Here is a 25,319-nt window from a genome sequence, read left to right on the forward strand (position 1 = left end):
AGAGCCAATGGAAGAAAACAGAGGAGAGGAGAAGCAGTTCTTCTCACAATCTAGGCTGAAAATAAAACAAAGGGGAATCAGCTGAGAAGAGATTGAATAAACAGTGAAGGAGAGATAGAAACTACTAAATGCTCCTGTTGAAGCAATGAGGTTTGAAAATTAAGAGAGCAGAATATGCAAATTTTTGTGAAGAATCTAGCTACAGGCTGTACTGAGAGAAACAGAGTACAGAGCTCAGACATCGGAATGCTCATGAAGAGAAAGAGGACCTTTTCCCATTCAAAGAAGTAGAAGGAAAGATGCAATGAAGAGAGAAACCAAAAAATGTGGATGCAATCAGAAGATGAGTAAAGCCAGAAAGAAATGTAGTCCAATGGAAGCAAAGTCCGGAGTGACCTGATGGCTGGGAAAAATAGTTATGAAGATAATCTTACAGAAAAAGCATAGTCTTGGGATGGGAAAATTATGTATGTACCAGAAGTGACCTGGAACCTGAACCTTGGAGGTTTGGCCCCAATACCAGAACTGTATGTCTGAGTGACGTTTTAGAAACAGAGAAAGGCATAAGAAACCCTATGTGACTTGTGCATGGTCATAGGGGAACCTCAGGGCTTGTTCTCACAACCCAAAGTGCCAAGGTTGGACTCCCCAGTAGTGTACTATATTGTCGTTACATGCTTATGTGTTAGAGGTACTTCACAAATGGTTGTGTAGAAGCGAGAGAGGAGGTCAAGGTCACCAAAGAATGGAGGTAGAGGTCACCAAAGAATGGAGGTAGCTATGAAGAATTAGAAGTCAGAAAAACCTGACAATCCTAAGGGAAATTTAAAATGCTACTAGGAGAAGGGCTTGAACGCATGTGAGCACATTTACACTGGATGAAAAGTTGACTGCTTAAACCACTTCTAATGGCTGTGGTGAAGGGAGACTGTGTGTATACCCAAATGTAGAAGACAGAAATAGTGGCAGTGGAACAGGAAGTCCACAAGTGCAGACAAAAAAAAAATGGAATATGAAAAGAAAGTATGTTTGAAGAATAGAAAACAACAATCCAACAAACGAAACAAACTTGACTTTCTTTTATTTTTTCAATCAGTGTTAAGAAAATGTCCACATCAACCGTATTAAAAACTAATGGACCCAACAAGGGCCGTGTTTTATCTAACAAAGCCTTTCTAAAGGGTCCTAAGGTATGAAATAAAATAAAACACAAAAACCAAAATTAGATATAAATAAGAAAGACATACAAGTGTGAACGAAAAACATACATGTATGTGTTGGGGACAAGACTAAGAATGTGCATGAAAGTACGTGACCATATTTTGAAAACAGTGATCTATTCAAAAAAAGAAAAGTATACAATCCATGAATGGGATAAAAGTGGAATTAAGTATGAAGACTAGATATAAAAAAGACCAGAGTCTAGAACAGGGGTGACAAAGTCCCTCTTCGAGGGCGCAATCCAGTCAGGTTTTCAGGATTTCCCCAATGAATATGCATGAGATCTATTAGCATACAATGAAAGCAGTGCATGCAAATAGATCTCATGCATATTCACTGGGGAAATCCTGAAAACCCGAGTGGATTGTGGCTCTCGAGGAGGGACTTTGACACCCCTGGTCTAGAGTGAAACTACCTAGAGAGAAAAAGAGTAATCCAGGGCCAATAAAGTGAGCAAAGAATGCTAAAAGAAGAAAAATGGTATTTGATTGTGGTACGCTCGTATTGTGGAGTTGATTTTCAAATCGCAAAATCCTTGAAATGAGAGAAGGAAAAATGAGCTAATTTAAACTCACAGAATAAAAACATATATTTATTAATAAAAGGTTAAAACATAAATGAATTAAACAACTGTTGAATCATACTTATAAATGACATGATGACATTTGAAACCATTAAAAAACATGAAAAGAGCCACTGCCCTGGGTATGCCGATCATTAAAGGCAAAGGGTCAAGGGGAGCTAAAGTAAAACTGATGGTGTCATTTTGAAGACCAAAAGTTAAGATAAATCATACAAAGTAATAAATAATAAACTAAAGGTCTAGATCCAAACTGATAAAACAAAAGTGAAATATCCAAAAGCCAAAATGTAATGTCTAATCTAAATCCAGATGAATAAAACATTAATGAAACAACAATAAGATGTCCTAAACCAAAATATAACATCTAATGAAATGTACCATCTAATAAAATGGCTGTAGGGGTAGGCACTGGATCGGCTAACCCTGGTTCCACAAAAAACTACAGAAAAAACTGCTATCATAGTGGTCTTAAAGGAAACTATAACATGGAGGCAGTGTCCATGTGCAAAATTAAGCTGCAAATGGGAGTGAAAACACTCTATAAGAAATACCATGGTAATCCAGGAACGATAAAATGAAACGTCAACTATGCCCATGTGTGAGGGCTGAGTTGCAAAAGGCAATATATGCATAATAGGAGAACTGTCGTGGTGTAACCATGCTCAAGGGCTGAGCTGCAAAAAAGTTTTTAAATGACTACGGGATTGAGCTGCAGATGAAAGGGAAACATATCCAGTTGCAGGTCCACATAAGAAATGTAACTGCTTACACCCGCTGAAATTATAAAGCCCAAGGGTGACATTTGTAAAGCCTAAAAAACTAGTATGGAAAATAACTCGGTAATGAAACCGGGGGAAAAAAGAGGGAAGAAATAAACCGCGTGCCCTGTCATAGTATTGTATGAAAATGAGAATGAAACGTGTAGCATGGCTAGAAATAGAAAACAGCACCACGGAAATTAAAATAAAACACAGCAGTCAATTTGGAAAAGAAGTGCATAGGAAGAACTATCTGGGCAGTGAAATGTTAAGTGACTGGCCCAAGGTCACAAGGTGTTGCACTTGGAATTGAACTCAGAACCCCAGGGTGTTGAGGCAGGTGCTCTAAGAACTAGAGCTCTATTCCAGTGTTTCTCAACTTGGTCCTGGAGTACGGTTCATAGTCATTCGCGCGCTGAAGTCTTGAACGCTTTTGTCCTGTCACCTGGAGTACCCCTTTGCCAGTCAGGTTTTCAGGCTATCCACAATGAATATGAATGAAAGAAATTTGCATATAATGGAGGCAGTGTATACAAATTTATACATATTCATTGTGGATAGCCTGAAAACCTGACTGGCAAAGGGGTACTCCAGGACCGATTGAAAAACCATGTTTACAACCTACCTACTATTCAGTGGAATAGTGCAGCAAGAAGAACATACATAGGTTAGAGAAAAGGCCAGAGGCCCAAAGAAACACAATCCCGTACCCTAGAGTGTCAAAGAAACTTTGCCAAGTACTGGGTTAGTCTGAAGTTTCCATAGAATGGAACGCCATAAGCAAAAATAATGAAGGGATCAGCAAGGAAGAAAAGAATAGAATGTATTGCAGGAGGAAATGCAATGGAGAAAAACTGGAATGACCCAAAGGGAATAATTGAGGGCATCCTGTCATTTGTGCGAAGTAACCTCCATTGAGTCACAAGGAGCAGTATTGAGACCTGATTGCACAACCTTTGGGCATAGGGGCAGCAGTTCCACCAGTAAGGGTGAGGGTTGGGGTGGTTTTTTTTTTTTTTTTAAGAAAGTAGTAAAAAAAAATTTGGAAAGTGCTGGCTATACTTAATATTAGTGAGCCATGAAGTAGAGGAATATATGACAGATATATTGAGAAATAAGGTGAGAATTTTAATAGAGAAAAGAATTCAACTGGAAATACCCATTCCTGACAGAAACATAGAAGAGGAATGGAGAAACTGTGAAGATAGCATTATGACATGCTAAGTAATAGGTGCAAGTAACTACAAGGGAGTAATCAGAGGATCATGCAAGGTCTAGAAATTTTACAGCTAGAACAAATAAGTGAGGCTTGAAAGGTGTGTTAGTGGCTTCCTCCCCTACAGCTACTCTCAGTCCTCCAAGCTCATTAGAATAACAAATTGGCATTTTCTTAATATATTTGAAAACTGCTGTGACTCCAGGCGGTATACTAAGTTTTTAAATAAATAACTGTCTTTTGAGGGAAGTATGGAAACCTCAAGAAAGAATGGAGAACATCCTGTTGGTCTATTTGACAAGGATAGCAACAATGATGGTTCAGAGGACGTTCCAATTTTGAAGTGCATGGAAATTGTCGGTGTAGGCATGGCAATGGGAAGAGATATCTCCCAGCTGTGAAACTTAGCATCTTTGACAGATTGTGAAGAGACGATGTAAGAATCTCTCAGGGAGGTTAATCAAAATCCAACGGCTAAATGAAGTGCGCTGTAGGCGCAATAGAAGACTCTAATGAAAAGATCTGCAAAGATCGTAGAAAAAAAAGTATCCAGATGTGGACATAATGGAGAGAGTGATCTGTTGTAGCAGAGGAGAAATGTGAAAAGACAAATGAATCCACTTTATAGGTTGTACACCCAGAGTGGAGTTCATTGTTAACAGAGATGGAGTTAATGATGGATAAAAATGTTTCCAAATAGTGAAACTCTCTGTTCAAAAGCTTTAGCATGGCGAGAAACCGAGTTGTTATGATGGGTAGAATAGGAGATCCATCTGTACAAATTCTACACCACTGATGGATTCTCGTTGGAAGCACAGAGACAGAAAGAAACAGAATAGGTGTTCCATGATTAGTAGGCTCTTTATGAAGGAACTCCTTTGACATACAGGATTGTTCAACTTTTTTAAAAAAGTCTATAGCCAAACTTATCCATAGATCCAGCTGTCAATGTTCTGGTGATGCAGTGGCATAGACTCTTGAGCTGGAGGCTTCAAGAGTGGATTTAACCAGCAAAGACTAATGTGATCATTGTGGTTTATCAAGACCAGGATTGGATTGTATTCTAGTAAGGTCAGGCCAGTACCAATCATTCAGAATAAGATATTTGTGTCCGTTCTACAGTCCATGCCCATAAACAGTCAGAAGTAATCCTACTGCTATACAGCACTTCTTTCAGAGTAGCTTCACTGTTATATTTAAGGTCCTCAGCGGGCCACCACACACTCAAATCATTTCATAGTGTGGGGCTTTATGCTCCCATTCGTCACTGGACCCTTAACTATGATTATAATTTATGTTGAAAAAGTTTTTTATTAATGCTAAAATTACTTAGCTTATGGTTTTGACGTTAGCCGGGAGGGTTCAGAAACATCAGCCACCAACATGTTTCGTCCGTGTGACTCTAGGGCTTTATCAAGGCTCCCTCTCCCGTTTGTAGTCAATTTACTCCCGCCATCACGCCATATACGACGTATATGTCGTATATGGCGTGATGGCGGGAGTAAATTGACTACAAACGGGAGAGGGAGCCTTGATAAAGCCCTAGAGTCACACGGGCGAAACATGTTGGTGGCTGATGTTTCTGAACCCTCCCGGCTAACGTCAAAACCATAAGCTAAGTAATTTTAGCATTAATAAAAAACTTTTTCAACATAAATTATAATCATAGTTAAGGGTCCAGTGACGAATGGGAGCATAAAGCCCCACACTATGAAATGATTTGAGTGTGTGGTGGCCCGCTGAGGACCTTAAATATAACAGTGAAGCTACTCTGAAAGAAGTGCTGTATAGCAGTAGGATTACTTCTGACTGTTTATGGGAATACTCTTCTTTCAAAAAGTGGTGATTTGGGTGCCTAGAGTCTCGTTCTACAGTCCAGGCACAGCTTTTATGGGTAAAGTATGGCCAAGACAAGTGCTATCATTTGATCTTTTCTGCTTCTATTTTCTGGTTTGTGTGGTCTGATGTATACTTTTGTTGCCTGACCATTTGCAAATCTCTGCCACTTATTGCTCTGCTAGTCACCTGTAATTGTAAAGAATCAATCTCATTATCCACATCTTTAAACTTAGATACTGATTCTGAAATAAAAATACATATCTGCAGAACAATATTTTTACTAACCCTTCAGTCCATGATATCACAGTCCAAATATCCTTCAAAGTGATATCTTGAGATAAACATTCCTCAGACACATCTTGAGTAGGAAATATTAACAAGCCACTCAAACCTCCTCCTCCCAAATGAATTAGAGGAGACTCGATTAGAGGTTACTGGGTAAGGAAGTGCAGTCCAATCAGCTGAGCTTAAAAAAAGCACCTTCTAACGGCAAAGCTGAAAGCACAGTGTGTGAGATAGTACTAGCAGCTCTGGACCAACCAAAGTAGGTATTTAGGTTGCCAGAACTTTGAATTTAATCTTACACTTACCCATATACTCAAAATGTCCAAATAAATCACCACTCACCTCATTTCCAATACATATAGAAACAACCTCCAGCACCTCTCCACATGCTCCAAAAGGCAAGCTATGCCCCCTTAGGCATATTCTTTTGGTCAAGCCCTTCAAACCATGTGCTGTACTGTTCTCAAGATTTTATAGGATAGAGGTGTATGCCGATGACATCAGATACCAGCAACTAGCAGTGTTGACATCAACTTCCAATATTGCACAAGTAAGTCCTGAAGCTTACTCTTCACCTAGTCAGTTTTGCCACATGGCTAAAATGTACCACATTCCTGATGCTCCCAATGGCCCTAAACTGCTTTTAAGATTTTAAGGAGTAGGGGGTCATACAGTGATATCAGATGGCATCAACTAGTAGTATTGAAACTGGCTCCGAGTATCACACAGGTGAGTCCTGTAGTGTGGTCAATCTTTGCAGCATGACTACAAAGTCTCACACTTCAGATGCTGCCCACTATGAACTTTTTGAAGAAGCCAGTTAATATGGCCTATTCAGGAACTATTTGTGATGCTTTATTACACAGCTGAGTTTGTCTGCCAAGTATTCCTGGTCTCCTAGTTTGTGTGCCAAGTATTTTTGGCTCTTAAAACCTCCATGGCCAACACTCAATTCCAGATTATGGTTGTCTCCTGACAGTGATAGAGAACCAGCCCCTCCTTGCTTGTTAATGTAATATACTATCACTTGGCTGTCTGAACTAAAACAGTCTTTCCTTGGAGTTGTACCAAAAAAGGTGTTAAGGGCACCGTTAATTAGCGCCAAATTGTTCCTCATTTGTGGATATGCCCTAAGTGCTACTTAAGTTCAGATGTACTTCTTACCTTACGTTCACACGAGACAGAAGAAAAGGAAAAAAGAAGAAGAAGAAGAAAAAAGAGAGGCTTCTTTTTGTACTTTTTTTAAAAACAGAAATAGCAGGAAATGAAGAACAATAACTAGGACAGAAAAAAGATTTTTAAAAATTTATTAACCATTAAGCCACAGGAATGAGAGAACTATCTGAAACATGTTCATTTAGCTGAGTAATAAGATGTATGCATGCTCAGAAATATTTTCTGTTTCTAAGCTTTGAGCGAGCTACTCTGTCCTAACACTGTTGGATAATATCAACTAATGTTACTTATCCTGTTTGTTGAAAGAGTAAAACTTAATTTTTTTTAAAAAAAGGCATGTCATCATTTCAACAAGGTAGAAATAATGCTGGTGATTAATGTCCTCTTAAGAAGGTGTAGGTAAACCTAAGAATAAAAATATAAACCTTTAGATGAAGATTAAGGGCTCCTTTTACAAAGCCGCGTTAGCGGCTTTATCGCACGCGACTTTTTATCATGCGCTAACCCCTGCGCTAGCCGAAAAACTACCGCCTGCTCAAGAGGAGCCAGTAGCGGCTAGCGCAGCCGGCAGTTTAGCGCATGCTATTACGCGTGTTAAACCGCTAACACAGCTTCGTAAAAGGAGCCCTATGTCTTGTTATACTGCTAAATCTGTAAAAAGTCAAGTCATAATATTTGTGACATCTACTTTTAGGGCATATATTATAAAGGATAATATCTGGTTACCCAAATAAGTATTTTCTATAACTAGTACATATTATAAATAAGGACTTTCATATATGAATGAAGCCAAGGAGGAGGATAAGGTTATAGCGGAGAGACTGAATGAATTCTTTGCTTCGGTCTTTACAGAAGAAGATGTAAGAGATCTACCTCACCAGGAAATGTTTTTCAAGGGTGATGAAGCGGAGGAACTGAAAGAAATCTCGGTGAATCCGGAAGATGTACTAAGCCAAATCGACAAGTTAAAAAGTGATAAATCACCTGAGTACTCCAAGAACTCAAACATGAAATTGCTGACCTGCTGTTAGTGATCTGTAACCTGTCGCTAAAATCGTCTGTACTACCCAAAGATTGGAGTGTGCCCAATGCTATGCTGATTTTTAAATAGGGCTCCAGAGGAGATCTGTGAAATTACAGAACGGTAAGCCTCACTTCAGTGCCAGGCAAAATGGTGGAAACAATTATAAAAAATAAAATTGTGGAACACGTAGACAAACATGATTTAATGAGACAGAGTCAGCTATGGGTTCAGCCGAGGGAGATCTTGCCTCTTCTTTGAAGGTGTGAATAAACATATGGTTAAAAGTGAGCCAGTTGATGCAGCGTGTCTAGATTTTCAGAAAGCTTTTGACAAAGTTCCTTACGAAAGGCTCCTGAGAAAATTAAAGTCATGGTATACTGTGTTTTCCCAAAAATAAGACCTAACATTTTGGGGGTAGGTCTTAATATAAGCCCTACTCAGTGGCGTATCTAGGGGGGGGGCGGTCCGCCCCGGGTGCACGCCCCAAGGGGGTGAACAGGAGAGAGCTGAACGGGGATGATGGGGGACCCGCGGGGTTAAATACAACTCAAGCTGTGAGGCTCGTCTTCTGTTCCTACCTGCCCTGTCGCTCACACATAGCCGACCGGAAGTCTTCCCCGATGTCAGCGCTGACGTTGGAGAGAGGGCTTACGCAAAGCCTGCCCTCCGACGTCAGCGCTGACATTGGGGAAGACTTCTGGTCGGCTATGTTTGGGCGGCAGGGCAGGCAGGAAATAGAAGACGAGCCTTGCGGCTCGAGCTCCATTTGGCTGAGAAAGTTGCTAAGATGAGGGCTGGGAGGTAAACGCGGAACACAAAAGGGGGGGAGGGAGTGCATTTTTGGACACAAGTTATGAACTTGGGAAAGAGGATGGAGGAAGGGAGGGAAAGAGATGCTGAGGTGGGGGAGGGAGTGCGTTTTGGATACAAGGCATGAACTTGGGAGAGAGGAAGGGAGGGAAAGAGATGCTGAGGTGGGGGAGGGAGTGCGTTTTTGGACACAAGGCATGAACTTGGGAAAAAGGATGGAGGAAGGGAGGGAAAGAGATGCTGAGGTGGGGGAGGAATGCGGTTTTGGACAAAGAAGGCATGAACTTGGGAGAGAGGAAGGGACGGAAAGAGATGCTGAGGTGGGAGAGGGAGTGCGTTTTTGGACACAGAAGGCATAAACTTGGGAGAGAGGAAGGGAAGGCAAGAGATGCCGAGGTGGGGGAGAGAATGCATTTTTGGACACAGAAGGTATGGACTTGGGAGAGAGGAAGGGAGAGAAAAAGATGGTTGTGTACATGGGGAATGGAAGAAAGGAGAATTTTTGGTCATAGGGAGGGAGTGAAGTACAGATGAGAGGGAGAAATATTGTGGTGGAACGGACAGATTGAACTGGATTCAAGAGGGAGGAATATTGGACATAGTGGTGAAGGGAATGGAGGGAGAGATGTGGCATAGTGCTGGAGAGGGGTGATAGAAGGAGAAATGTTGGGCATGAGACTGGTGGGCAGGGGCGAAAGATGAGAAAGGGATAAATGCTGGACCATGGTAGGAGGAACCAATGGACAACAACAGAAGAATTTACAGAAGATGGGAAAGCGGAAAAAAGAAACTGGGACCAACTTTATGGAAAAATAAGTCTCCAGACAACAAAGGTAAAAAACGGAATTTATTGACTAAAATATATTAGCTTTGGGAAATGTATATAGCAGAAGTCTTTGTATTGTGTTCAGAAGGAAATGCATTTCTGGTTTTATTTCTACAGTGTTGAAGTACTTGCTGACCCTTGCTGTGACTGGTGGGGATCCCCAAGCACCGCCAACAGAGGACCTCCTCTAGAGACGGCCAGAACTCCCCTCAACCAAGCACAGCAGTCGCTGGCAACATCCATGAGCCACTGAGGTGCCAGCATCTGTGACTCAGGGACGCTACTGCTGCCTGCCAAGCTTGGCAAAAGGGACCCCCCGGCCAACTGCAAAGGAAGTCCTCAGTTAACAGCTTTGGGGTTCTCATCAGCTGAGTATTTATATTTTATATTTACATTAGAGGCTCTGGTAGAAACCCGTTTAAAAAGTATGTATTCTTCCCAATTAATATTTCCAAATTAATAAAGTGTCTTTGCTTATTTGTAAATGGGTCTCTACCAGAGCCTTTAATTCAGAAGCATAATTAAATGAAATAACTATTTCTGAAGTTTATAGGGACGGGCAGGGATGAAGGGGATTCCTCGCGGGGACAGGTGGGGACGGAGAGGATTCCTTGTGGGGACGGGTGGGGACGGAGGGATTCCTCACGGGGATGGATGGGACTTTTGTCCCTGCGCAACTCTCTAGTGAACAGCCGGCCACCCTAACTATTCTGCCGCTGCTGCTTTCCTTAACCAGCAGCAGTGGCAGTAAACAGGGGTGCCCGCGGGTGCTCACCGGCGTTGCTCATCTTCTGGCCGGCTCCCCTACTGAAAACCGCGGGCGTCCACTCCTTGCACAATCCACAGCTGTGTCGGAAGCGTTCCCAAAGGCTTCTGAAGCAGCCGTGGATCACGCGAGGAGCGGATGCCCGCGGCTTTCAGCAGGGGAGCTGGGCAGACATGCTGGACAGGGGAGGGTAGACATGCTGGGCAGGGAAGGAGGGAGGGTAGAAATGCTGCACAGGGAAGGGGGAAGGGTAGAAATACTGCACAGGGAAGTGGGGAGGGTAGAAATACTGCACAGGCAAGGGAGGAGAAATGCTGCAAAGGTAAGGGGGAGAAATGCTGCTGCTGCTGCACAGGGAAGGGAGGAGGCTAGAAATACTGCACAGGCAACAGGGGGGAGACATGCTGCAGCAGCAGCACTCAATTGGGGAGAGAGAGGGAAGGAGGGAGAAGGAAGACAAGGGGGAGGAACCAGAGATGCCAAGTCCATGGGAGGGAGAGAAAGGGAAAAAAGGAAAGGAGATACCAGACCATGGAGGGGGAGGAAGAGATGCCATGGCATGAGGGAAGGGAAGGAGAAAGAGATACCACACCATGGTGTGGAGTGGGAAGGAAGGAAGGAAAGGAGAAGAGAAAGAGAGAGATTCCAAAGCATAGGGGAGGGGGTGGAGACAGAAAAATGGAGAGGGGTGAAGCTGAAATGAATCATGTGCAAAGAGAGAAGGGACTCCAGATATACAGTTTATTGAAGGGACATAGAAAGAGGAAAGATGCCATATGGAAGAGAGAGAGTGTGGGCAGTAGATGGAAGTGGTAGAGAGAGAGGGCAGAAGCTGGGTGGAAGGGGCAAAGAGAGGGCAAATGTTGCATGGAAGGGAGAGATGACAAATGCTGTATAGAAAGAAGAAAGCAAAGAAGATGATTAAGGCAGAAACAACAAAAGGTAGAAATAATTTTTTGTTGCTTTACTTAGAATCAAGTAGTATTGTAACTGTATTGATAAAAGTTTATAAATAGGAAATGGAAATAAGGCAATTTTTTGGACTAAATCCCTTCCTCAGGACAGGATACCATAACAGCCGTATACTATACTGTTCTGAAGAAAGATTTGGCCTCTGAAAGCTCATTGAAAAATGGATTAGTCCAATAAAATGGTATTTTCTTATTTCTCATTATTTGTTTTATTTTTATTTCTTAATTTGTAAAGTGGTGATTGTTATGTATCAGTTTTTTCAAATTTATATCTACTGTCTTTATATTTTGCACAGTATTAGGGGACATGTGTCACTGTTTTTGTGGTGTTGCATTGTATGCAGAGTCTGGTTTCTTTGCGGTTCAGTTTAACTTTTGTCTACATATTTCTTTTTTAGTTTGTGATTATTCCATATTGGGTGAGGGTGTATCTCTGTTCTGTGTGTATGAAAAGGACATAGTTTTCAGTTGGCACTGACTACAGGATCAATTGACTGTGCGGGATCTGGCTTGTTTAGTTTTACAATGTATGTGTTGGTGTTCTAGTGCTCACTGCAGTGTTTAAGATGCTGGCTTTTCCTAGGTACACTCTTTTTGTGCGATATGTGGATTGGGAGGCACGTTTGGCACGTTCTTCCCGACGCCGGAGCAGAGACTTTGTTCACACTTGGACTCCATATTTGAACATTTTGCCTCCTGAGAGTCGTAGCCGGGTCTTGAATAGATTCCACCTCTGAAACTGTGCTTCTAGATGTTTCTGCTTTTCCCTGCTTCCGAGTGTTTCTGTCTCTGTGGGGGGATGGGGAGGGGGGGTGGGGGTAGGGTTTTCTTTGTTGGGGGGGGGGGGGGTCGGGTGGGTCCGGGGAGGACATAAGAGTCCAGTCCTCCGCGGGTGTTTGCTGAAAATGTATACCATGGTTGCTATTGTAGTTGTACTTACTGTTGCTTAATAAAATAGATTTAAACATAAAAATAATATTTTTGATATAGATGGGGGGGTGAAAAAATGATGGGCCCCGGGTGTCACATATGCTAGGTACGCCACTGGTCTTACCCCCAAAATAAGCCCTAGTCCCAGCAGCAACTGTTCAAACCATCCCCCCCACCGCACAGCCAAACCCCTGCTGACCCCCCATTCTTCCCTCCCCGCTGACCGTGAGCGAGCCCTATCTTCATCGAAAGCAGTGTCGGGCAAGCAGCACTCTAAACAGGCTGCTTCGGCCTTGTCTGCCGCACTAATAGTAATGCAGTAGGGTGAAATCCCTGACAGACAAGGCCGAAGCAGCCTGTTTAGAGTGCTGCCGGCCCGACGCTGCTTTCGATGAAGGCAGGGCTCACTCGCGGTCGGCGGGGAGAGGAAGGATGGAGGGTCAGCAGGAGTTCTGCTGCGCAGTGTGTGTGTGTGTGTGTGGGGGTGCTCAAGGGTTCTGCTGCACGAGGATGGGGGGTGGGAAGGATAAAAGCTGGGCAAGGGTTTATGCTGCACAGGGGAATGGGAGGGAGGGAGGGAGGGGAGGAAAGATGCTGCACATGTGGGGGAGAGAAAGGAAAGAGGAAGAATTGGGGTGAAGGAGAGGAAGGGAGAGATGATCATGTGCATACCCCGAAAATAAGACCTAGTACGTTTTTTGACCCAAAATTAATATGACACTGTCTTATTTTTGAGGAAACACGGTAAGTGGCAAAGTTCATTTGTGGATTAGGAATTAGTTATCAGATAGAAAACAGAGGGTAGGATTAAATGGTCATTTTTCTCAATGGAGGAGAGTAAACGGTGGAGTGACAAAAGGATCTGTTCTGGGACTGGTGCTATTTAACTTATTTATAATTGATCTAGAAATTGGAACAACGAGTGAGGTGATTAAATTTGCAGATGACACGAAACTGTTCAAAGTTCAAGGATTGTGAAAAATTAAATTTAATGTGGACAGGTGCAAAGTGATGCACATTGGGAAGAATAACCCAAATCACAGTTACCAGATGCTAGGGTCCACTTTGTGGGTTAGCACCCAAGAAAAGGATCTGGGTGTCATTCTAGACAATATGATGAAACCTTTCGTCCAATGTCGGTGGTGGCCAAAAAAGCAAACAATGTGCTAGGAATTATTAAAAAAGAGATGGTTAACAAGACTAAGAATGTTATAATGCCTCTGTATTGCTCCATGGTGCGACCTCACCCGGAGTATTGCGTTCAATTCTGGTCTCCTTATTTCGAGAAAGATATAGCGGCACTAGAAAAGGTTCAAAGAAGAGCGACCAATATGATAAACGGGATGGAACTCCTCTATTAAGAGGAAAGACTAGAAAAGGTTACAGCTCTTCAGCTTGGAAAATAGACAGCTGAGGGGAGATATGAATGAAGTCTACAAAATCCTGAGTGGAGTAGAACGGGGATAAGTGGATCAATTTCTCACTTTTGTCAAAAATTACAAAGACTAGGGGACACTCGACGAAGTTACAGGGAAATACTTTTATAACCAATAGGAGGAAATATTTTTTTCACTCAGAGAATAGTTAAGCTCTGGAACACATTGCCAGAGGTTATGGTAAGAGCGGATTGTTAGCTGTTTTAAGAAAGGTTTGGACAATTTCCTGGAGGAAAATTCCATAGTCTGTTATTGAGAAAGACATGGGGGAAGCCACTGCTTGCCCTAGGTCAGTAGCGTGGAATGTTGCTACTCTTTGGGTTTTGGCCAGATACTAGTCACCTGGATTGGCCACTGTGAGAATGGGTTACTAGGCTTGATGGAGCATTGGTCTGACCCAGTAAGGCTGTTCTTATGTTCTCCTTCAAAGAAACACTTTTAGTAAAGCCTTCAGGTTGCACTTCGAATAATAATCAGATCCTACCCACGAGTTTTAGAACATAGTTTTTCAACATGAGTTTTCAGTCAATATACGGTGTCTTATCAAAACATTTCTCTTCAGAATGTACAATCCAAAAGCCTTTTCAATATCAAAAATATTCTAGAAGCCATATTATCAAAATGGATGGAATAACTTCCTTATAAGGAAAGGCTAAAGCAGTTAGGGCTCTTCGGTCTGGAGAAAAGACAGCTCAGGGGAGAAATGGAACAGGTCTATACAATACTGGGTACTGGTAGATGCAAATCACTTGTTTACTCTTTCCAAAAATTCTAGTGTACACTTCTCTCTCCGTATCCACGGGGGTTAGGGGCAGAGCCAGCCTACAAATATTAAAAAACCGTGAATAATATTTGGACCGGTTCTGTCCCTAACCCCCACTTCCCCCCGGCTATTTTAAGCCCTGTAAGCCACCCCTTAAGCCTTACCTGGTGGTCTAGCGGGTTTTCGGGGCAGGAGCGATCTTCCCAAGCTCCTGCCCCGTGCAGATCGCTCACAGAAAATGGCTGCCTTGAGCTCCAGTAGTCTCTCGAGCCATTTCCTGTGAGCGATTTGCACAGGGCAGGAGCGTGGGAAGATCGCTCCTGCCCCGAAAACCCGCTAGACCACCAGGTAAGGCTTAAGGGTGGGGCTTACAGGGCTTAAAATAGCCCCCCCCCCCAAAAATGGGTTTTTGGGTTTAAAATCGCGAATAACTGAATCCGTGGATGTTGAAACCGCGGATTCGGAGGGGGAAGTGTAATGTTTTGTGGTTTTGTATTTTATAGTCTATTTTTGGGCCTGAGTTCAGGCCTAAGAAGCAATGGGAAGTGAGATGATGAGACAAGAGCCAGGTATATTTTATAGGAATAGGCTTTTACAAATATAGATTATAAGTTAGATTTAGAGCTGCTTCTGTGGGTGTATAAGAAAATGTGGCTGTCCTTCTGATAATGGCTGGGGGTGGATGTCTGTGTGTGGGAATGAGAGCAGAGCTGAAAAAGCCTGTGCCCCGTCTGTGGGGGAAAAGGTATGAAAAGGCAGAGTGGAAGGAGCAAGAAAGAAGAGAGGGGGTAGGGGGTTGAAGCCTGTTTATTTAGGTTTGAGCTTGTTCTAGAAATAGTAACTTCCAGTATCTTCCTCTGTCACAACTTGGTATCTGTTTGAAACAATGCCTCGGGTAGCTTGAGCCATTGTGGGACAAATTCTATAAAGGACGCCTAAAAGTTAGGCATAGTTTAGACATGTGGCTGTATGCCACTAAGCAGAGATGCACAATAGAGAACTGCATCCAGTGGCGCCCAGCAAATTTAAGCGTGTCTATATAGTTAGGTGTCCTTTATAGAATCACCTTTTAGGCCTGACCACGTCTATAACGTTATTGTGTTTTAGCATTATGACATTATTAGAACAGCGATTTTATGCTGTTTTTTCACATTATAATATTTTCCTTCTGTCCTGGTGGGCTCAAACTCTTATCTGGTGTACCTGGGGCAATGAGGAGATCAAGTCACTAGCCCAGGGTCACAAGGAGCAGTGAGGGATTTGAACCCACAACTTCAGGGTGCTGAGGCTATAGCTCTAACTACTGCACTACACACTCCCAACCAGAGAAGAATGTACTTTTATAATACAGAAGGGCCTGGGAGAGAGTCGGATTTACAACAGGCATGCCTCCTTCCCTCCAGCTCTTACACTGAGCCATTCCTCACCTAATAGCTTTCTAGGTGCCAGTTATCTGATCCATTCCCACCCCCACCTCAGGCATTAAACCACATGTCAATTCAAAAGCCAAGTTTATATACTCATGATTCACAAGCAATTATTTCTCTAGGATAAATATCAAACATGTACTTTCAACAGTTGTCTAGTTCCTCTGCTGTTTTCCAAAAAAATTATTTTGCCCTCTGTGTTCCTCAATCAAAGCATATGGGAAAAAAATATATTGCATACTAAACCTTTTGTTTTTTTCGTTGTAAATAGGATTCCTCTTTGATAATAATGGAAAAAGATGTTTAATAATGCATTACTCAATCAAAGATACACCCAAACAGGAAATTCTACCTCTTCAAGGTAGGACAAAGAAAAACAAAAGAGGCTCAATCTTTTTATTCACTCACGACCCGATACGTATGTGTTTCGGCCATGAGGCCTGCCTCAGGGGTCTTATCTTCAATGCGAAGCACTGTTTTGTAAATGTCCTCCAATCAGCTGTGTATAGGAACAATTCCTTGTCTCCACTGATACCCCAGCACATATTCCTATTTTTCTTGTGACAATCTTCCATCTAGGTGCATATTGATGATGTCACAATGATGTCAAGATTGTGCATCAGACATGTCCACTTGCTCCTATTTTCTTAACCTTTTGAGAATAAGGTTTAGTATGCAATATATTTTTTCATGTGCTTTGCTTGAGTAATGCATTATTAAATATCTTTTTACCTTAATATCAAACTGGAGTACTCTATCCCCCCCCCCCCAAAACCCCAAACCATTATATCTGGACACCTCCAGCACACCTAACCCACGTGTAATTCGCGCCTAGCTAGCGCCCAACTAACACCCAAAAGTAGACCTGGTTTTTCAACACCTACATTTTAGGTGAGAATATAGATGGGCTTAAACATGTAACTTCATGAACTTAATCTGATTCTTATTGTAAACTGCATTGATTCCTTGCAGAGAATTACAGAATATAAGACACTGTATTTTATTGTGGTGGAGAGACACTGTCTGAATTCAAGATCATGTGGGACAGGGACATGGGATCTTTTTAAGGAGAAGAGGCGACAGCAGATGTTGCTGATGGGCAGACTGGATGGGCCATTTGGCCTTTATCTGCCGTCATGTTTCTGTATAAATAATTTTAAATAAATAGTCTCATGGTACTACTGCTGGGTATCATTTTGAACCCAGCACTACTGGGGATGGCTCCAACCCTATTCTATTGGATCACCAAGGATTGGTTCAGATAGGTTTGGGTGTTGCTTCTGGAAACTAGGGATGGGGGGAGGGGGCTGCATTAAACCACCTCTGACCATGCATTAGCATCCCTGTGCAGAATAAAAACTCGCGAGGCTGACTGTATTATTGATTTTACTTTGAGACTCACTAAACTATGGTACTAAGTTATCGTGGGTTACTAACACTTAATTGCTGCTGGTCCAGCTCACCCCAGCTTTGATTTCTGGGGCTACAATAAAATTCTCTAGTGACTTTTGGTTATAGAAGGAAGAGATCTGAGGCATTTGATTCCCTCTGTTCTAGAAGGAAAACAAAACTTATTTTTATGATGTTTTGCTTCCATTTGAAGGCATTATTATTTTCTGTTGGAAGGAATTCTGGCAGGTTTACAGCCAAAATTTGATATTATGAGTACATGGGAAGGAGTTTAAAAAGCAAAAACTTGTGAGCTTATTACAGTAGACTCTCTGTTAATCGGAACTCAATTAACCAGAACTCTCAAGCAACCAGAAAAAAAATCTAACACTGTAATACTTTAAATAAAAATGAAAATAAAATCAGTTTCTGGCATAAATTTAAGTGTAAACTTGGCACATCAAACCTGAGTACGCCCACGCTTTGTCTACCACATGTTCGGTAGTTTGTCTGGAACAATTTATGATTTGGCATAGTATAGGGCACATGTGTCAAACACAAGGCCTTATACTTTTTATGTGGCAGGTGGCAACATTCCCAATCTTCCCCTTCTGAGCCCAGCATGTCCTCCCCTCCGCGCTGGTCCGATGCCACCACACCGGAAAGTCCGCCGGCCTTGGCAGTGATTCGGCAGTGCTGTTCGTGGCTCCCCTCCTGCCCTCCGTCCGCCGCGGTCCACCCGGGTGGAAACAGGAAGTTGCGTGTCATTGGAGACAGACCGCGGCAGGCAAAAAGCAGGAGGAGGAGCCATGCACAGCACTTCCAAATTGCCGAAGCCAGCAGATTCCCCGGCCCGGAAGCAACATCGGATCGGCGCTGGAGGGAAAAGCACGATGGGCTGTAAAGAGAGCGAGATGAAGGGAGAGAGGTTGGTCCTGGGGTAGTGTGGAGAAAGAGGGAAAAAGATACTTGACGGGAGAACTGCTGGGAAGAGAAAGGGAGAAATGGTGGACCTGGGGGGAAGGAGGCAGGCAGACAGGGTGAGAGATGGGATGGGGGGGGGGCTGTTGGGAAGAGAAAGGGAGAGAAGTTGAATCTGGAGATGGAAGGGGATGGAGAAATGTTAGGCCTGGGGGTGGAAGGGGGAGAGAGAGAGATGCAGCATCTTTATTTTCCTTCCATCTCATTGTTCAGCATCAAGGGGGGAGGGAAGAAGAACAACAACAGAAAAGAGATGGAGCAAAATGTTAGACCAAGAGGAGTGAGGAGGAGAGATAGAAGGAAATAGGAGGCTGGGAAAGGAGTGAGATGGGAAATGGGAGAGCTACAGAATAAGAGAAGATGGAAAATTGATAGGTAGCTGAAAATTTAAAAAGGAGAAAGAGGGCAAGATCTGAGTGGACAGAGGCAGAAAAGAAAAAAGGAGAACAGTTGAAAGGGAAAATCAATATGGACTGGAGCAAGAGAGAAAAGGAGAAAAAAAATGGACAGCAGACACTGGAAAGAGAATTAGAAGATAGACAAAATCAGAAAGAGAAACTGGAATCAAAAGCAAAATGACCAAACAACAAAAGGTAGAAAAAATAATTTTATTTTCTATTTTGTGATTACAATATGTCAGATTTGAAATATGTATCCTGCCAGAGCTGGTTAGACTGCAAGCGTGAACTAGAACTTAAAAGAGAGGAAAAGTCTTTTTTATTTATTTTGTAGCCGGCGTGGGGTTGGAGAGGTTGCATCCCTATACTTCTACTACGACTAACCCCCTCCTTTGCTGGTGTGCAGCGTGGGTTTTGGCGCCGGCGATTGATCCGATGCGCACAGAAGTCCTGTGGGCATCGGAACCGCCACCGGCGCTGAGGCCCTCGTTGCGCGTCAGCAAAGGAGGGGGCAAGTATCTTAATAAAAAATCCGGCCCACAACTTAGCCTGCGTTTTAGATTCCGGCCCCTTATGTGATTTGAGTTTGACACCCCTGGTATAGAATTTTTAATAATTACTCTCAAGCATCCAGAAACTACATTTATCCGGCATCTATCAATCCCCATGGGTGCCGGTTAACTAAGAGTCTATTGTAATACATATTTTCCTATATTGATGCTGTAGTGATGTTTAAACTCCTTTTTTAAATCAGAGGTGTCAGAAAAGCATTAGTGTTTTCTTTAACTTTGTGCCAGGAAGACATGTTAAAAGAAATTACCATTTCTCCGTAAGACGCCACGGAACACAGCCAACAATTCACTTTTCCCTTTTTTTTTTTGGCTTAAGAGGTTTTTTGTTATTACAGCGGTATATTATTATAATTCGCATTTCCCAGCAGAGTAAATGTTACAGGAAAGACCTTGAAAACAAATCCAGGTAAAATACTTTAGAAATACTAGAGCAGCCTGAATGACAGGTGTGATTATTCAAGTCAACTTGAAGTTGTTTTGCTTTTCAAGCCTCTTTTCTGCCCCGATGATCCCCATCAGTTTTTCTTTTTTTTAAGACATGGTTTCCTAGAGCTATTTTGGCTTTTCAGATCTGTCAGTTATTGTAAAAGGATAATAATTCAATAAAAAATAAAAGTGAAAATGTGAACTGCAGAGTTTTCACCTCCTGAATGCTTCTAATGAGAAATAGTATTATGCATGTCAGCATAATACTATTTAATGTATTGTAAATAACTTTGGGTGAATCTCTTCATGAAAAGGTGGTTAATAAATCCCAATAAATAAATATATATGGATTCTAGCATACGCTAGCTCTGGGAACTGCAGGCATGGATTGTGGATGCTAAAGATACCACTAATGCTGCTACAGCCAACAACTCTGATGCTAATTTTAATTTGTAATTACTTATTCCATTCTGGACAAGGGTGGATCTGTGTTCTGTGTGAATAAAAAAGACGCTTTCTGTTAGCATTGACTGTTTAGGATCAATGTGCACTAGTCTGGCTTGTTTAGTTTTACAATATGTCTATTGATGTTCTAGTGTTCACTGCAATGTTTAAAGATGCTGCCTTTTCCTAGTTACACCCTTGTTGTGTGACTCGTGGATTATTACTAAACTAGTCTTTAAGCCCGTTACATTAACGGGTGCTAGAATACTGTTCACCCTCTATGTTGCCCCTTCCATTCACTGCCCTCTCTTCTCTTTCCATCTCTCTCTTTCTCTCCCATATGGCCTCTCTCCATCTCCTCCTTCCTTTTGCCTTGGTCTGGCATACCTTCCTCCTTCCCTCCAAGCCATTCTCTCCCCCTCTGCTCCCTTTCCTCATTTAACTACTTCATTGGTCAGCAGCAGCATTCACAATTCATTGCTGTTGTTGGCTTCAGGTCTTTCTCTCTGGCCGGTCCTGTCTTCATGAAAACAGGAATTAGGCAGGACCGGCCAGAGAGGAAGGCCTGAAGCCAGCAACAGCAGCGAATTGTAAACGCTGCTGCTGCCTGAAGCACCCGAGGCAGACGCTTCTCTCCCCTCCCAGCTCAACCCCCGCTGACTCTGCGACCCTCCCAGCAAGATGACTTTAATATCAAACCTCCCTCCAGCGTTGGCAGCCGCAGCACGTTAAACAGGCTGCTTCGGCTTTCTTCTGCCGTTGAGTCTCTCTGTTGCGTCATTGATGACGTCATCAGTGACGCGGCAAAGGGACTCAACTGCAGGAGAAAGGCCGAAGCAGCCTGTTTAACGTGCAGCGACTGCCAACGCTGGAGGGATGTTTGTACCGGTGCAGAAGCGATATGTCTCTCCCCCTCCAGTACCTGTGCACCACTTTGCTGTGGCGCATCCTCCCATGGGGGGGGGGGGGTTGCACAGTGGGAGCCGGGTGAGAGCGGCGATCTCTAGTTGGTTTTTTTTTTTTTTGTTTGTTTTAAGTTGAAAGCCGGCGCTGCAGCTCCTCTCTCGATCCTGGTGGAGTTCGAGAGAGGAGCCGTTACCATTCACGGTGAGGAAGGCCGCCGCAGCTCTGTAATTTTTTTTTTATTATTTGAAAACCGCGAGCAAGTGGTGATGTAAAACCCGCGCATGCGCAATCGTGTTTTCACGACGGATCAGGGAACACGATTTTTTTGTGCGCATGCGCGTCCTACCATTTTATTATATTAGATATATTTTTTTCATATAAAGGAGTGGGGGGGGGGTACAAAAACAATCAGCCCTGGGTGTGAAGTATACTAGGTATGCCACTCATAGTTTTACTAAATTTGAAAAAAAATGTATAATTAATGTTTAGACAAGAAGAATACAAAGTCTTTTTTATTTTGATTTTTCTGGAGTGTAATTGGAATTTGTAACCTGTGGGAATGTGCGTTTCTTCTCATATTTTACACAGTACAGAGGAAATGCATTTCTATTTTCTATTTTTCCAGTGTTTTACTGCATAGAAGGTTTGTCTTCCTGGGGTTCAGGTTTTGCCTGCTTATTTGTATTTTTAATTTTTAGTTACCGTACTTATTCTGTATCTGTTGAGAATCTGTTCTGGTAGCAGTGTAGCTTACGCTGTTTTCCCCATAGTAGGTGATGGTGTGTTGTTATTCTTGATCTCGGTGTGATTGTTAAACAGGGTTGCTGTTTGAGCTCTTTCAGTTCTTTAATAGCACGACAAGCTTGATTTATAGGTTCTAAGTGTGTTTTTGCAAGACACTATGGCCGTTAGTGTAAGAGTTTGCTGCTTCTCCAGACACTGGATTTTTGTGGTATCATCCCAGTTAGAGGGGAGCTCTCTACACCCACTTTAACAAAATGTAAGACTATTTCTTTTTTGGTGGTGGCTGGAGGGAGGATATTGGACCCCCAATAATTTTGAAAAGTTGGCTTTTTCATCTAGATTTTTGAAAAGTTGGTTTTTACTGCACCCTATTCAAAGCCCTGATTGGCGATGGACCAACCTATCTAAACAATCGCCTAACCAGGAATAACAAACAAATCCAGATCAAGCAGAACATAGGTACCCTTTACTCATCCCCCAATCAAAGGTGTACAATGCAAGAAAATGTATGATGACATATTAGCTACCCAAGCAGTGAAACTAGACCACCACTTCTCTAACCTGATGACCACAATGCCCAACTACAAAACCTTTAGGAAAGAACTAAAAAATAAGTTATTTAAGAAATTTGTCAAATGATATAAAACCTTCTCAATATATCCCTAGATACTAAATGCTTCTTCTAACTATCTATCTTGTAATTTCTCTGGGTATGCCTAGACCAATTCTTTTGGAATCCACCTAGAACTGAAAGGTATTGACAGAATAGAAGACACTAATGTAATGTACAGGAAGATAAGAGAAGCTCATGAAAAGAGAATAGCACCTATTATAGATTCTCATGCACAACTTCAGTCACGAGGACTTCAATGCCTTCTGAAGCCTGGTGTAAATTCTAGTACACAAGAACATCAAAGATCCCCGGTATTCTATAACACGGAACCTAAATAATTTGAATGCCTCTGACCTTCCCATGGCCATGCCCCCTTTTGGGTTGTGTGCGAGCCAATTTAGGCATGCAGAGTTGTAAAATAGCATGTAAATAGATTCAAATGTCAATTAAGCCACTGCTTGCCCTGGATTGGTGGCATGGAATGCTGCTACTATTTGGGTTTTTGCCAGGTATTTGCGACTTAGATTGGCCTCCGTGAAGACGGGATACTGGGCTAGATGGACCATTGGTCTGATCCAGTAAGGCTATTCTTATGTTAAACTATTGTTAACACCAATGATTAAATGATTACAGCTCATTAACTACATATTTTGCATATGTATCTGAGATCTTAACTTCTGGTAACTTATATACAGTATCTGGGGGATAATGTGCATTTCAAAGTGAGCACCTAGGTTATAGAATTGTCCTTTAGTCATCAGCTATTGGAGTTGGGCATAGGTTGGGGACAACAGTGGAAAATACCTTTATAGTGGAAAAAAAATACATTTTTCCTTTGAACCTTGACACAGGAAAACTACTCGCTAGGTTCTACAGCCCAATCCAGAGGTCCTGGGTAAACTTCTGTTTTCTGCTCAGGAAGGTCACCTAAGATAATTTATAATAAGTGCTTCATATTGAATGTTAGAAAAGAAGAGACACAGCTCAAGGACACAACAAATAATTATCCTAAAAACCTCTCTGTTGCACAAACAAATATTCCTTAATGGCAAGATAGAGGCCAAGCAGAGAATAACTGTGAAATGATTTTATGCACGTCAAAGATGACAGGGGGAAACCAGCACACAGTGGCAGTTAAAATCTTAAAGAAAAGTATGGGGGATAACTTGTGAGGAGACCAGTTGGGCCATTTTGGCTTTATCTACCATCTACTCTGTTACATCCTTCTATGCCCCAAACTCTGCATTTAAGCTCTTGTCAGGAGGGAGAAGGGTATAAATTTGACTGAGTGGCCAGCAAATGTATACCTTTGCTATCTGTGGACTTTCAGCCCATATCCATGTACAGTATTGGATCAAAAATCAATATAAATACAATATGTGATATCTATATATATATATAAAATCGGAGGTATGTATGTGTGTATGTGTGTATGTGCCGCGATCAGGCAAAAACGGCTTGACCGATTTGAACGAAACTTGGTATGCAGATCCCTCACTACCTGGGATGATATGTTCTGGGGGTCTCGCGACCCACCTGCACACGTGGGCGGAGCTACAAACAGAAAATCATATTTCACCCATTCAAGTCAATGGAAAAAATGTAAAAAGCTGTGGGACCGATTTGAACGCAAATTGGTATGCAGATCCCTCACTACCTGGGGTGATATGTTCTGTGGGTCTCGTGGCCCACCTGCACACGTGGGCAGAGCTACAAACAGAAAATCAGATTTCACCCATTCAAGTCAATGGAAAAAATGTAAAAAGCTGTGGGACCGATTTGAACGAAACCTGGTATGCAGATCCCTCACTACCTGGGGTGATATGTTCTGGGGGTCTCGCGGCCCACCTGCACACATTGGCGGAGCTACAAACAGAAAATCAGATTTCACCCATTCAAGTCAATGGAAAAAATGTAAAAAGCTGTGGGACCGATTTGAACGAAACCTGGTATGCAGATCCCTCACTACCTGGGATGATATGTTCTGGGGGTCTCGCGGCCCACCTGCACACGTGGGCGGAGCTACAAACAGAAAATCAGATTTCACCCATTCATGTCAATGGAAAAAATGTAAACAGCTGCCATTCTCACAGTAATTCAAAAACTGCTTGACCGATTTGACCGAAACTTGGTATGCAGATCCCTCACTACCTGGGGTGATATGTTCTGGGGGTCTCGCGGCCCACCTGCACACGTGGGCGGAGCTACAAACAGAAAATCAGATTTCACCCATTCATGTCAATGGAAAAAATGTAAACAGCTGCCATTCTCACAGTAATTCAAAAACTGCTTGACCGATTTGACCGAAACTTGGTATGCAGATCCCTCACTACCTGGGGTGATATGTTCTGGGGGTCTCGCGGCCCACCTGCACACGTGGGCGGAGCTACAAACAGAAAATCAGATTTCACCCATTCATGTCAATGGAAAAAATGTAAAAAGCTGCCATTCTCACAGTAATTCCAACTACCTGGGGTGATATGTTCGGGGGGTCTCGCGGCCCACCTGCACACGTGGGCGGAGCTACAAACAGAACATCAGATTTCACCCATTCATGTCAATGGAAAAAAAGTAAAACGCTGCCATTCTCACAGTAATTCAAAAACGGCTTGACTGATTTGAACGAAACTTGGTATGCAGATCCCTCACTACCTGGGGTGATATGTTCTGGGGGTCTCGTGGCCCACCTGCACACATGGGCGGAGCTACAAACAGAAAATCAGATTTCACCCATTCATGTCAATGGAAAAAATGTAAAAAGCTGCCATTCTCACAGTAATTCCAACTACCTGGGGTGATATGTCCTGGGGGTCTC

The 25,319-nt window shown here is 42.6% G+C and overlaps 1 protein-coding gene across 3 annotated transcripts in view; it reads right to left on the minus strand.

Moving 5' to 3' along the window:
• Positions 1 to 25,319, minus strand: part of DYM (dymeclin) — a 685,706-nt gene that overhangs the window by 130,334 nt on the left and 530,053 nt on the right. The window lies entirely within an intron of this gene.

This window comes from Geotrypetes seraphini, chromosome 1 (genome assembly GCF_902459505.1).
Source record: "Geotrypetes seraphini chromosome 1, aGeoSer1.1, whole genome shotgun sequence".
Classification (NCBI taxonomy): Eukaryota; Metazoa; Chordata; class Amphibia; order Gymnophiona; family Dermophiidae; genus Geotrypetes; species Geotrypetes seraphini.